Below are 10,648 nucleotides of genomic sequence, written 5' to 3' on the forward strand. Positions count from 1 at the left end.
TGAGCCAGAGTCCCTGACTTCCTCCCTGGCATAGGGGACAGGGGACCCACTCTAAAGAGACGTTCATCCCTCATCAAGAGAAGAAAGCAGGGCGGGGGGCGAGCAGGGCGGGGGAACAGATGCGTTCTGCCCCCCCCCCAGGTGTCTCCAAGGAAGACTCCTCTGCATATCTAGAGCAGAGCCAGGCGAAGCATGTGGAAGACGGGGCTCCTTCCCTGGACCGACACCCTCAGGCTGCACCCACTCGGGGAAGCCACCCTATCTGAGCCTCGGTTTCTCCTGTAGAATAGGATTCCTCAAGGACCCGCCTGGCAGGGAGGCTGTGGGAGGCTGGATGCCGAGGCAGGGTTCAAAGCCTAAGTCTCCCCTAGAGACCCGACACTGGCATCCTGGTGGGCTGCAGAGGGCTGCTCACCATTGAGGTAGAGGCTGTCCTTGTCCAGAGAGTAGGGACCCAGCCTGGTGATGCCCCGAGTCTGCCTTCTCAGCTCGTGGAACACCTGCTGGGCCGACAGACCTGGGCCCCTGGGTGGCCGCTGGTAGGTGCAGAGGAGATTCACCTGGGTCTGCTCACCGTTCTTCACAGACCTGGGGAGGGACAGGGGAACTTTGGGGGCGGGGTGCAGGTGACTTGGCACCTGCCCACCTGCAGTGGAGAGTGGTCACTGCCCCTCACAGCCGGCACCCCAGCCTTCAATTCACCACGTCTCCACAGTGTCCATCTCCCTGTGGCCTTAACCTACGGGATTCCACTCAGCTCTGCATGTGGCCGTGTGTGTGTGTGTGTGGGGGGGGGTGTGGGGGTGTGTGTGTGTGTGTCCGTCCAGAGTCAATGAAATCAGTTTCGCAAAGAGCGATCTCCACTTCTGAGCTCCTCCCAGCACTATCGCCACAGCCAAGACCAGAGACAACCTGGACAACCTCCAACCAGGACACACACACCGTGGGGTGGTGGTGTTAACAGAGACGGACACCCGGTCGCTTGAGAAGCCCTGAATGCAGGTGGAGGACACTGCACGAAGTGAAATCAGAGACTCAGGAAGAAAAAGAGCATGATTTCTCTCCTACGTGCAACCTCGAAGGGACTCCTAATGGTCACGCAGACCGTAGGACGATGGCTGCCAGGGCTGGGGGATGGGGTAGGGTGACACTGGTCAAAAGGTAGAGAGACCTGGATTAGCTGGAAGGTGGCCATCGCTTCAAGGCGGATATCAACATATACAATTTTTACATGTCAAAAGTGAAGTTGTCATAAAACAGAGAACTGAAAAGTCCGATAAGAGGACAAACGAGCACACGCCAGCCGAGGGGCGAGGCCTGTGGTGGGTGGAGGAGGGCAGGGGCTCTTCTCACCTTAGGGCCGTGACCTGGCAGCCTCTGTACTGGGCCCCCAGGCTGCTCCTCTGGAACAAAGGGCTGAGCTGGAGAGGAAGAGGGGAGGCTGTGTTGGTCCAGGCAGGTGCTGCCCTCTGAAGGGGGGAGGGATGGGGGAGGGGAGAAGGCCACTCACCAGGTGCTGCATGAGGATGTCCGTGATGTTGAACTTGAGGGATTGGGGGTGGCGCATTTCAGACGAGTAGCGCAGGTTGCAGAGGGTGAAGTTCAGGGTGAAGGGCTCCCTGCTGACCTCCCCAGCTATAGCAGGTGGGCAAGAGAGGAAGCTGGCAGGGATGACCGTGGCCGAAGGGGGTGGCATGGGGGCCAGGTGGGGGTGGGGTGTGCCCTTGGGTGGGGCCTCCAGGGCCCCCCTGTCTTGGGTCCTGGTGGAGAGCCCCAGGCCACTTCAGCCTCTGCTTCCTGCTTCACGAGTTGCTACTTGCTCGAAGGAGCTGTTTACACTTTTAAAATCATGCCTCAGTTTACCTTTTGACGGCAGGAAGGGAGGGTTTGTGATGGAAGCCAAGGGAGGGTGGGAATGTGGGGGAAGGTGTCCGGAGAGCCCTCCCGCCCTGGGCTGGGACACTGCAATGGCCCAGGAGAGAGACAAGGCGGGGGTGGTGCTTCCCTCTCCGAGGACAGGGGGTGTGGGACGCCGACATCAGGGGTACTCACTGGTGGGGGTCAGGGCTGCGGCTCCAAAGGTGTAACCTGCACAGAGAAGTGAGGCAGAGCTGAGGGTCAGCTGGGGGACCCGGAAGATCAAGGATAGAAGAGGCTTGGGGAACTGTTTTGGGGTCAAAGCAGAGGAAAAGAGGCAGTGGAGGGACGTTCTGGGAGAAGGTAATTGGGCGACCGGACTGCAGGTGGCTGGCCCTGGTCACTGACCCTACGATGGTTTTGGTCCATCTTAAGGAAGATGAGAGTCAGACCCAGAAGGAGAGAAGGATGGGCCCAGGTCCCCCCCTAGAGAGATGGAGGCTTTGCTTAGAGCCCTGGGAAAGCCCACTCCAACAGGCAGAGGGAACATGGCTCTGAGATGGCCCCTCACCGTTGACGTAGAGACTGTTCCTGTCCAGAGTGTAGGAGCCCAGCCGGGTGACACCCTGGGTCTCGTGGCTCAGCTCCCGGTACAGCTGCTCCGTGTCCAGCCGGGCGCCCACGGGGTCAGAGTGGAAGGTGCAGACCATATCCACTCCCGTGGACGTTCCGCCATCCTCAGGCCTGGAGAAGGGGGGACATGGGGCGTGGGATGCCGAGGAGGGTCTTGAGCAATCTGGGTGTGGGGGGGAGAAGGCCGAGGGAGACACCGTGGGGCCAGCTGTCAAGGCCACAGGGGGCCTGTCCTGAGTGTGTCATCAGACGGCCTCTTGGCCCTGGGGACCCGACACATCTGGAGTAAACTGTGCAGACAGGGTGTGGGGTTGTCCTCCTGCTTCTCAGAGGAGAGCCCTCCCTGAAGGCAGAGTGTCACCTGGATTTTGTACACTAAACACAGTTCCTCATTTCAAAGCCACCGAATGCTCAGGCCTTTGCCCCCCCTGGGCAGGAAGAAGGGGTGGCGGTCCCACGGCGGGTGCTGGAGGCTCCCTGGCCGGTGCCTGAGGTCCACCCCACCCGGTGAGCACTTCCTGGGGCCCACCTGAGCGAGGCCAGCCTGCAGCCGCCGTAGAGGGGGCCCACGCTGGTCTTGTTGAGCACGGTCTTGAGCTGGTGGGAAGGGACAGGAGGTTAGAGAGCCCGGCCGCAGGGTGACGCGGGCAGGGGTGAGGGGCCGGGGGTGGCCACGGGAGGCTCTCACTTGGCGCTGCAGGATCTTCTCGGTGAAGACGAACTTCAAGGACCCTGGGTGCTCCATCTCTTCCGTGTGTCGCATGTTGGTGATGGTGAAGTTGAGGGTGACTGCTACCACGGAGGAGCCATTGACTGCGGAGGAAGAGGAAGGTGTCAGACACAGGAGCCACCCTGCCGGCCTCTGGCTGTAGACGCCTGAACTGCAGCGGGGGACCTTGTGGAATCCCTAAGACTTCAGGAACCTTGGGTCATTCGGGGAGCATTTACTGAGTGCCTCATGTGTGCAAAGGTTCTCTGATGGAAGTGGCAACACCACTATGCTTTTGGGGGGTGGTGGGCGGAGGCCACGAACATTCAGGAAGGCCACCAAGCAATGACTTAAGATGGCTTTCCAGAGAAAGCGCCATTTCAAGTGTGACCAAAAGCCTGGGTAAGGGGCCCACCGTGGAGCGCGGACTCCAGGACGGAGCAGCCACCTGGGCAAAGGCTGGGAAGAGGAGAGAGCAAGGTGTGGTGACGCACAGGAACAGGAAGCCTCTCATGGTGGCCGTAGGAAGGGATGACGTGAGAAGGGAGGGACCCAAAGGGGAAGGAATGACTTCTGCAGAACACGGGTCCGGATGTGGCTTGCACACCAGATAGAGTCATCCAAAGATTGACGGGAACCCCACCGACAAAGGTACCTTAGGAGGGAGGTGGCAGCTGTGGTGCAGAGGGTGACGGGAGGCCAGAGTGGAGGCTGTGGGTGTCATCAGAGTGAGGCAGAGAAAGGAAGGGCTTGGGAGACCCCAGAGGGAGGAGGGGTTAGATTGGCTGCGGGGTGGAGGTGAGCAGGAGGTGAGCAGGAACGGTCAAGCCTGGCTTTCTGTCTCTGCTTTTGGCAACGGAGGAGGAGGTTTGGGGGACCTTCTCCTTAGGGTGTCAGAGACCAGGGGGCCTGTGTGATGGCCGGGAGGCGAGAGGGCCACAGGTCAGTAACCTCTGGGTGGCATGGGCTGGACCCAGGATTTGGATCCTAAGCACCTAGACGGTCCCTGGAATCCCCAGAAATGGGTGAGTTCCTTGGGGTAGGTGAGCGAGCAGCGAGAGGAATGATCAGGTGCAAACGGGTCGGTACCAACTGTACTGGAGCAAAGAGAAGCCTGCATCCTGGAGATGCTGCCTTCCCACCTGGGGCAGGCGGAGCCAGAGCGGGTGCTAAGAAGAATGCGGTGGTCATGGGTGCCCAGGAAAAAGGCCAGGAAGCAGATCCAAGGTGTGCTACCTCTTTAAGGGAAGGGGGTCAGCAGTGGAGACTGCCGTGTATGAATGTGTGCCTCTCTCTGCACCCCATTCAGTCTGGAGTCGGGGCCTCCTCCCTGGGGATATGTGTGCAGGCGACTTTGCCACCCCCATTCAGTCCCCATTCCTAGGCATCTCCTCTGGACTCTTCCCCATCCAAAGAGTGGGTGATCAGGGAGGGCCGGCTGGTGGAGGAGCTCCCAGTTTCGGGGGCAGGGTGGAACCCAGGGATCTGGACTACTACGGTTCACAAAATGAACACAGAGCCCTCACCTGGAAAGGGTCAAAGTCCACTCCTAACCCCAGAGCGGCAGAGGCTTTACTTCAAGTAAAGTCCTGGATGGAAGCTAACTTAGGATCTGCCCCAGCAGGGAAGGACAGTCGCATCCCAGCACGGCCCTTTACCAGAGAGTGGATCCTCTAACTGCAGAAGTTGGGGGAACATACCCCAAGTGCTGGGCTGGGGCCTCCCACATCCAGGAGATGCTCGGGAGGAGATGCCGGGGTCTGGGAACTAGCAGGTATAGCTCCCAGTACCTAGTGGGTTGGACGGGGCTGGGATTGGGAGTAGAGGCAAGGAGCCCTGGCCTCGAAGGGCTTGGACCAGGCAGAAGGTTACAAGAGTGAGACCTGAGAGAGACCCAGAATACTCACTGCTGGAGGTGGTGGTCGAGGCCTGGTGGGTATAACCTGTACAGGGAGAAGGAGAAAGAGTTAGAGGGAAGGGCTTCAGAGAAGAGAGAAAGAGCATGCAGAACTCACGGAATTGCTGTGAGAGATGGCAACCCCTCACCATCAACATAGAGACTGTCCTTATCCAGGGTGTAGGGCCCCAGCTGGGAGACGCCCTGGGTGAGCTGGCTCAGTTGCTCGTACAACTGCTTTCTGTCCAGTCCAACACTTGTGGGGCCGGGGCGGCGGGTACAAGTAGCATCCACTCTGGTGGCAGCCCCATCCTTCTCCGGCCTGGGAAGAGCAAGTAAGAGAGACGGCTGTAAGTCGAGAGCCCAGGAAGGGGTCCTGAGTTTTGGAGGAGCAGGTCAGGAGGCAGCCAGAGGCAAAGACAAGTGTGGCAGGGAAGTGAGAGGCCAGGCTAAGATCCTGTGAGGGACACTGAGGGCAGAGTCAGGGACTCAGGAGTCTTTATTAAATGGCGAGACTTGAGCCTGCATCCCACGGCACGTGGGCAAGAGTCAGACACTGGGGACAGACAAGAGGTGCAGCTGCTGATGAAAACAGGCAGAAAATACAAGTTCCTCCTGGGAGAGCATTTAACACTCAGAGAAAATGGCCCCATTGGGAAAAGGAGCAGAGTGAGATTTGGGAAGGACGACCATCACGTGGGAGATCCAGTATGGTTGATGGACTCTACAAAATCCAGGGGCGGGCGGGGGGAGTTGAGGGGTGAAGTTGTAGATTTAGGACACTCCTGGTGCTAGAGCCAACACCTCCTGAATTCCACCTCTACTGAAGACAGCCAGAGGAGTGAGGGAAGGAAGATGACCAAACTCCGGAGCTGGGGAGCACGTGAGGAAGTCATAGACTGGTACTGCAAGCACTCACCTGAGCAAAGTCAGTCTGCAGCCAGAGTACAGGGGACCCACACTGGTGTTCTTGAACAAGGGTCCGAGCTGTGGAGGAGAGAGGGGGGAGTGGGTCAGCTGAGAGGTGGGCAATGGCATCATTGGTGGGTGTGGGGGGATCCTGGAGGATACAGGTGCATCAGAGGGTGGGACACAGGCAGGCTGGCTCCAGTGGACAAGACCAGAGTGGGACAGGCACTGTGCTCACCAGGTTCTGCAGGACCTTCTGAGTGGTGTTGAAGGTCAAGGACCCTGGGGGCTGCATGTCGTCCTCGTAGCGCAGGTTGGTGATGGTGAAGTTGAGGGTGAAGGACTCCAGGGGAGGGCCTGAGGCTGCATCAGGGGAGGGAGAGGAGAGATACTCTGAGTAAAGTCTGCAGTGAACAAAGTGGGCAGGCAGTGTCTGTGGCCATAGTCCTTACACCACGGAGCACATTGCTTGAGAAGTGTGCAATGGCTCAGGGTCCTTGGTGCCTGATGTGTAAACCAAGCCTTGATTGTCACATGCTACAAGCAGGAGGGAAGGATCTGGAAGCCACAAAGCTCTGATGAAAGAAGTTATTACACACCTCTATTTTTATGAATTGTTGAACCTACTTTTGTCTGTTTTCCAGCCAAACAACGTTTAATGACCTTGGTGTGTGTCCAGGCATCAGCACAAGGTGATCAGGGCTGAGACCTATCCCACTGGCTTTCCAGCCTGTGACCTGGATCCTACCCTCCCTGACAGCTGGAGATGTGGGAGGGGTCCCCTGGAGGTCAAGGGAGCATGACAGGGTCTCTGTGGACTCACCACTGGGAATAGATGCTGTGGCCTGTTGGGTGTAACCTGCAGCAGGAGAAGGGGAGAGAGGCACAGGGGAGAATGAATATGAACGTGAGTGGGTAAGAGGGAAGCCCGCCAGACGTGGAGGACGCAGGCTCTACCCTACAGCACAGCACGGGTGGCCCCTGCTCACCATTGACATAGAGACTGTTCTGGTCCAGGGCGTAGGGGCCCAGTTGGGTGATGCCGTGGGTCAGTGGGCTCAGCTCCCAGTACAGCTTCTCTCTGTCCAGCTTGGGGCCCACGGGGTCAGGATGGTAGGTGCAGACAGCGTCCACCCTGGTGGCTGACCCATCCTTCTCAGACCTGGGGAGAGAGGGGGGATGAGTGCATTTACAGAGAAAGGTCCAGAGACACCTCTGAGTAGGGCAGAAAAGTGACAGAGAAAAAGAGGAGGCCCTGGAAGTGCGGGAAGCCAGCCTGGTCATCCTGTGCACTGACTTCTGGACGGCCTCCCCCTGGGAGAGGAGTCGGCTGAAGGGAAAATGTTCCTGAAGGTGGAGAATAAAAATGCAACCTCATGGCTTGGGACAGGTGGTTTCCAGGTGGGACATGTGAAGAACTGGGGTTGTGGTGTAAGGCAAATGTGGAAAGTGTGTCTGTCACAAGACACATCCTGGCAACAAAATCCATCATCTAAAGGAAAAGCCCTTCTTGTAAAAGGGAGAAGTCAGGGAGGGGTCGAGGGTCAGTGATGCTGATGGACAGTATTTGAGATAGCTCAGACCTTCTGAGTGTTGTTGAAGGGTAAAGGTTGGCCTTGGTGCTGGAGCTGTTGCCTCCTGAGACCATCTCTGAGGAGGACAGGAAGGACGGGGGCCAGGAAGGAAGCACCCACACTGCTTGGGCCTGGGAGCACCAGGGACCCTAAGTCTCACCTGAGCAAAGTCAGTCTGCAGCCAGAGTACAGGGGACCCACACTGGTGTTCTTGAACAAGGGTCCGAGCTGTGGAGGAGAGAGAGGGGGGAGTGGGTCAGCTGAGAGGTGGGCAATGGCATCATTGGTGGGTGTGGGGATCCTGGAGGATACAGGTGCATCAGAGGGTGGGACACAGGCAGGCTGGCTCCAGTGGGCAAGACCAGAGTGGGACAGGCACTGTGCTCACCAGGTGCTGCAGGACCTTCTGAGTGGTGTTGAAGGTCAAGGACCCTGGGGGCTGCATGTCGTCCTCATAGCGCAGGTTGGTGATGGTGAAGTTGAGGGTGAAGGACTCCAGGGGAGGGCCTGAGGCTGCATCAGGGGAGGAAGAGGAGAGGACCTTTGAGTCAGGTCTGGGGTGGACAAAGTGGACATAGTCCTTACACCAAGGAAGACATTGCTTGAGAAGTTTGGAATGGCTCTGGGTCCTTGGTGCCTAATGTCTTAACCAAGCTTTGAGTGTCACATGCTACAAGCAAGGAGGGAAGGATCGGCAAGCTACAAAGCTCTGATGAAATAATTTATTACACACCTCTATTTTATAAATTTTTGAACCTACTTTTGTATGGTTTTTCACCCAAACAACATTTAATGACCTTGGTGTGTGTCCAGGCATCAACACAAGGTGATCAGAGCTGAGACCTATCCCACTGGCTTTCCAGCCTGTGACTTGGATCCCACCCTCCCTGACAGCTGGAGATGTGGGCAGGGGTCTGCTGCTTGGCCCATGGAGGTCAAGGGACCATGAGAGGGTCACTGTGGACTCACCAGTGGGAGTAGTTGCTGTGGCCTGGTGGGTGTAACCTGCAAGAGGAGAAGGGGAGAGAGGCGCGGGGGAGAATGAATATGAAAGTGTGAGTGGGTAAGGACGAAGTCCGCCCAGACGTGGAGGACATGGGCTCTACCCTAGAACACAGCACGGGTGGCCCCTGCTCACCATTGACATAGAGACTGTTCTGGTCCAGGGCGTAGGGGCCCAGCAATGTGATGCTCTGGGTGAGTGAGCTCAGCTCCCAGTACAGCTTCTCTCTGTCCAGCGTGGGGCCCACGGGGTCAGGATGGTAGGTGCAGACAGCGTCCACCCTGGTAGCTGACCCATCTTTCTCAGACCTGGGGAGAGAGGGGGGATGAGTGCATTTTCAGAGAAAGGTCCAGAGACACCTCTGAGTAGGGCAGAAAAGTGACAGAGAAAATGAGGGGACCCTGGAAGGATGAGAGCTAGACTGGTCATCTGTGCACTGACTTCTGGACGGCCTCCCCCTGGGAGAGGAGTTGGCTGAAGGGAAATTGTTTCTTATTTTTTAGAATAAAAATGCAACCTTATCGCTTGGGGACAGGGGGGACCAGGTGGGACATGTGCAGAAATGGATTTGTGGATTAAGGCAAATGTGGAAAGTGTGTCTGGCACAAGATACATCCTGATAAGAGAATCCATCCTCTAAAGGAAATGCCCTTTTGTAAAAGGGAGAAGAGAGGGAGGGAGGAGATGAGGGTCAGTGATGCTGATGGACAGAGTTTGACACAGGTCAGGAGGGGAAGTGGAAGGGTAAAGGGAGGCCTTGGTTCTGGAGCTGATGCCTCCTGAGACCATCTCTGAGGAGGACAGGAAAGACGGGGGGCAGGAAGGAAGTACCCACACTGCTTGGGCCTGGGAGCACCAGTGAGTCTAAGTCTCACCTGAGCAAAGTCAGTCTGCAGCCAGAGTACAGAGTACCCACACTGGTGTTCTTGAACAAGGGTCCGAGCTGTGGAGGAGAGAGGAGGGGAGTGAGTCAGCTGAGAGGTGGGCAATGGCACCATTGGTGGGTGTGGGGATCCTGGAGGATACAGGTGCATCAGAGGGTGGGACACAGGCAGGCTGGCTCCAGTGGGCCAGGACAAGAGTGGGACAGGCACTGTGCTCACCAGGTGCTGCAGGACCTTCTGAGTGGTGTTGAAGGTCAAGGACCCTGGGGGCTGCATGTCGTCCTCGTAGCGCAGGTTGGTGATGGTGAAGTTGAGGGTGAAGGACTCCAGGGGAGGGCCTGAGGCTGCATCAGGGGAGGGAGAGGAGAGGTCCCCTGAGTCAGTCTGGGGTGGACAATGTGGGCAGGCAGGGTCTGTGGCCATGGTCCTTACACCACGGAGCACATTGCTTGAGAAGTTTGCAATGGCTGAGGAATCTTGGTGCCTAATGTCTAAATGAAGCCTTGAGTGTCACATGCTACAAGCACGGAGGGAAGGTTCTGGAAGCTACAAAGCTCTGATGAAATAGTTTATCACACACCTCTATATATTTTATTAATTTTTGTAGTACTTTTGTCTGTTTTTCCACCCAAACAAAATTTAATGACCTTGGTGTGTGTCCAGGCATCAACACAAGGTGATCAGAGCTGAGACCTATCCCACTGGCTTTCCAGCCTGTGACCCGGATCCTACCCTCCCTGACAGCTGGAGATGTGGGTAGGGGTCTGCTGCTTGTCCCATGGAGGTCAAGGGACCATGACAGGGTCTCTGTGGACTCACCAATGGGAATACTTGCTGTGGCCTGGTGGGTGTAACCTGCAGCAGGAGAGGGGGAGAGAGGTGCGGGGAGAATGAGTATGAATGTGTGAGTGGTAAGGACGAAGTCCGCCCAGTCGTGGAGGACATGGCTCTACCCTAGAACACAGCACGGGTGGCCCCTGCTCACCATTGACATAGAGATTGTTCTGGTCCAGGGCATAGGGGCCCAGCTGGGTGATGCCGTGGGTCAGTGGGCTCAGCTCCCAGTACAGCTTCTCTCTGTCCAGCTTGGGGCCCACGGGGTCAGGATGGTAGGTGCAGACAGCGTCCACCCTGGTGGCTGACCCATCCTTCTCAGACCTGGGGAGAGAGGGGGGATGAGTG

The sequence above is a fragment of the Ictidomys tridecemlineatus genome, chromosome 2, assembly GCF_052094955.1.
Source record: "Ictidomys tridecemlineatus isolate mIctTri1 chromosome 2, mIctTri1.hap1, whole genome shotgun sequence".
Lineage (NCBI taxonomy): Eukaryota > Metazoa > Chordata > Mammalia > Rodentia > Sciuridae > Ictidomys > Ictidomys tridecemlineatus.